Raw genomic sequence first — 4,410 nt, 5'->3', positions numbered from 1 at the left:
TATGGTTTGACTAAAATGAACAATGACAGCAATATAGTCCACGATGACCAGCGCTAAAATCAACCTGCGTAGTTGTCCCTCCATTGTGACATTAGAAAGTGTCACATTATCTTGCAAGTGTACTCTTCTTCAACGTTTTGTTTACTTCCTGGATTTTTCCCGCATGGAAAATCTGACCAATCAAGAGCAGCTTTCTCATGCAAGGCATTTTATCTAGTCTGCTTGTAAATGCTGCCGTGAGAACACAAACCGAATCTAGGCAATTATGCAGCTTTGTAAAAAAATAAGTACCTGACTCAGACCAAAGCAAGATAACTCTACGTCTGAAAGCACCCTCATACTACCCCACTTCAAAAGAGCCGAACCATCAGTTTAATGTAGGGATAAAGTACAGTTAAGAATAAGGGAAGGAAGTGGTCATGGTTTAGGTGAGGGAGTATTTACACTGAGCTGAGCCATAAGGAACTGCCACTATTAAAGCCATGACGGCTCAGTGGGAATGGTTTACACACAATATCTGGTAAAAGGCATTGTTTACCTTGATGACTTGTTGGAGAAGTGCTGATTCACACACCACAGTACAGTCTGTCATCTGCATCTCTTCATCCACCAGCTCACTGGGGCTGTTTCAACTTGTACTTTTCCCCCTACAATATTTAGAACAAATCTGCTGAAACAAATGGAGTAGAGTACCATATGTCCATAACTTGTTGTGCAGACCAATCTGTATTGAGAAATAGCACTGCTAACAAAGTTCTGCTAACTCTGTGACAAATACTTTGCATTTCCAATAACTGCTTGACAATAAATGCCCCCTCTTGGTTTACAGGTGTAGAGCAGCAACAGCAGGAACTGTTCAGTTTGCATTAGCAGACGCTTCGATACAGCTGTAAAGCGATTGGCAAATAGTGAGTGTGGTAGGAAAAAATGTCATGGTTTGGTATTTTTGAGAAGCCTTAGAGTCCTTCACACTTGGCATGCTTTATGTGAGGAGGCTCTGGGTGTCTGGAGAATAAGATAAGATGAAGACCTTGTAGATTTTCCTGACTCCCATGGTAAATAGTCTTACACAGTCTTACACAACATAGTTTCGCCTCCTCCCTGGTGGTGTGATTATACGTGATTCTGTGACGTGGGACATACTGTATAAAGCTGAGTGAATGTGATGTTACGTTAAGTTTTTATATATCTTGGTCTTTGCATTCATGCTGTACTAAGGTCTTCTCTGGTGTCAGATTAGTGTTGTAATAAACTTATTGATTCAAGTATTCGAGTTCAACCGAGGCTCTTTGAGTTATTCTGAGACTTCTGAAAGTACTAAAAAGACTTAAACTCCAAACCACAGAGATTCAGTTACAGTCCATGTCAGGTTGGCTGTAGTTGGCCCTAACAACCTGGACCACAACAGCACAGGTTAGCATGACTACCCACTGCTGTGAGGCCAAAGTGGAAAGGCATGTTAGTGGTTAAGCACTGCATGGCACAGTTAAAGCAGACTTGATCATGCACTTTTTGTTACTCTGAGATGAGAACTGAATTTTGATCTCAGCTGTGAAAGTCAAGCCCGGGCAACGCTGCCTGCTAGAGCAGCGTAACGGCCACCTCACTGAACTGTTGCGGCTCACATGCTTGCGGAGTTCACTCAGACAGCAACCTGCTACTATGACTACTGTATTTCCACAATTAAAAGCAGATACTCCACTCATTTATGTGTGGATAATGTGCAAACCACTGCCTTGTCTCGTCTCGTCGTCCTCCGCTTATCCAGTCTGGGTAGCGGGGGCAGCAGCCTCAGCAAAGAAGCCCAGACAGTCCTTTCCCCAGCCACCTCCGTCAGCTCTTCCGAGGGAACCCCGAGGCGTTCCCAGGCCAGCCGGGCGATGTAATCCCTCCAACGTGTCCTGGGGCGGCCCCGAGGTGTCCTCCCGGTTGGACATGCCCGACACACCTCCCAAGGGAGGCGTCCGGGAGGTATCCTTACCAGATGCCCGAACCACCTCAACTGGCTCCTCTCGATGTGGAGGAGCAGGTTCTCTACTCCAAGTCCCTCCCGGATGTCCGAACCCCTCACCCTATCTCTAAGGCCGAGCCCAGCCGCCCTGCGGCCGCTTGTACTCGCGATCTCGTTCTTTCGGTCACTACCCAGAGCTCGTGACCATAGGTGAGGGTTGGAATGTAGATCGACCGGTAAATCGAGAGCTTCGCTTTCTGGCTCCGCGACTGCCTTGTCAATAACATGATTATTTTAGTATTTCACAATAAAAAGCTTCACGTTAACAAGTCATTCATTAATTAACTGCTTATTCTGTTAGGGGTCACGGAGGAGGTTGAAGTCAATCATTCATATTCACACCTATGGCCAATTTAGGGTCACCAATTAACCTGCATGTCTTTGGACTGTGGGAGGAAGCCGGAGTACCCAGAGAAAACCCAAACTGACACAGGGAGAACATGCAAGCTGGTGGGCTCAGCCACCCTGGGGTTGACCCCCCCCCCCCCCCGAGTTTGAACTCAATGAATGCTAACCACTGCACCACCGTATTACCAAACTGAAGGGATTTTGTCTACAGCAACATTGTCAGAGTTTTTTAAAGAGATTCAAACTGTAAAGGTTGAGGAAAAACTGAAATATTTCTATTTCTTCATGTCTGTGACAGACAGACATTCAAATTGTAGTGAGAGGTGGTATCATATCAGTATGATTATAAAAAAGACCATTTTTCATTATCTATTTTTCTTGAAAACCACGAACGTCACATGAAAAAATGTGGGGGACTCGTATTCTCCAGATGTTCAGCAGCCGAAAGCGCGGAAAAACATACAAGAGGCTTCACAATGCACATGCAGTGGCCCTGGCGTCAGACTCACCACATGCCAATATCCATCCATTCATTCTGAATGTCTTCAGTTCAGTAGTGCTTTCAGTCTGTTGCTGGCTCAAACTGTTAAGTTCAGTTCAAGCATACTGTAAAAAAGCACTTTTTACAAGGTTAATAGCTCAGCAGTCACCTATTTGCAACAGAGTTATCACTTCATAATCACTTCTGAAGCTTTTGCAGTCTTTTAGTAAGCTTTTAGACATGTTGTAAATGCTGTTTATCACAGCTGAGCTGACAACTGTGAGTCAGAATAGTCAGTTCAGTCTGAAAATCATGTTTTAAATATTTGTATTGATGTACTGAATACCTTCTGTATGTATTGAAGTTGGCATTGGATGTGAATGGAGTACTTGAGAAGTGCACAATATGAGCATAATTCCTTAGGACACTGAGCTGTGTTAGACTGTGACAGCCTTTAAAATTTTATCGTGAAGTCTTCAGTGAAAAAATCCTTTCACAACTTGATATAAAGTCAGTCTTGATAATAGTTATAATCAGTTTTCAAAACTGTAATACTGAATCATTTTATAGGTTTTAGTATCCCATTAAGGATGGTTCTCAGGTGACTTAGAAAAAATTTGGACCAATTAGCTTGTTTCATTATTTGTTTAGGCCTAATATACAGTAAGTACCCTGGACTCCTTGGAAAGCAGCTGAGTTAATTATTCTGGTTAAATACCCCTTTAAATCAGGTTGGATCAATTAAAAAGTGCATGCTTGTTGAGCAAATTAAACGTCTTTTCTGTCTTGTAAACTTTAAACATGGTAACATTTGAATGTGATTTGCATTATCGTCTTTATCCCATACTCTGTTTAATGTCGTTGAACATAAGGTTTTGTAAAGCCCACTCAAAGCACACATACTCAGCCCAAACAAAATTATTTACTTACTGAAAAACTGTATTCCACGTAGAGGCTCAAGTATTACAGTCATCTACAGTCTCTTTCACTACCATAAATTAATGAATGAAGATTTAATATACTGCTAATTTTTGTTTCGGGGAAGTGCAGATGCTACATTTCATTTTCCACAACAGCATGATCTGTGATTGAGGATTTTACAGCACTGATCCTCCCAGCACCAACATGGAGTTTTAATACTTGGCTTTGAAATGTTTGAAGTCTTTCCCTATTCCTTTGTGGCATTCTTTAAGAAAGAACAACAAAGCATACTAGGTGAGTTGTATGGCAACAGGGGAAGAGCTCAGCATTTCACTGTTTAAACATGATTTACCACTGCTTTTGGACAGTTTACGCTGTACTTTTGAGTCTTTCACTACATGGCCCAAAATACACATACAGACAAAAAACACATATTGACTAAAGCATCAGATTAGCAATCAGAGTAATATGACGGCAGGATGCTGAATGGCATCCATTATAATGTTTGAGGTGACTCTTGAACCACAAAAGGTGGAAGAAAACAAGTTAAATGTGATATCGGTTTCATTGGTTAAGAAGAAATATGTGTGGGGCAGAAGGTTAAAAGCACCAGTGAATTAAGTGTAGTGTCTTTGCATAATGTTCTTTA

The sequence above is a fragment of the Epinephelus moara genome, chromosome 16 (assembly GCF_006386435.1).
Source record: "Epinephelus moara isolate mb chromosome 16, YSFRI_EMoa_1.0, whole genome shotgun sequence".
In the NCBI taxonomy this organism is placed as follows: Eukaryota; Metazoa; Chordata; class Actinopteri; order Perciformes; family Serranidae; genus Epinephelus; species Epinephelus moara.
The sequence above is the reverse complement of the archived record's forward strand: the minus strand, read 5'-3'. Positions refer to the sequence as shown.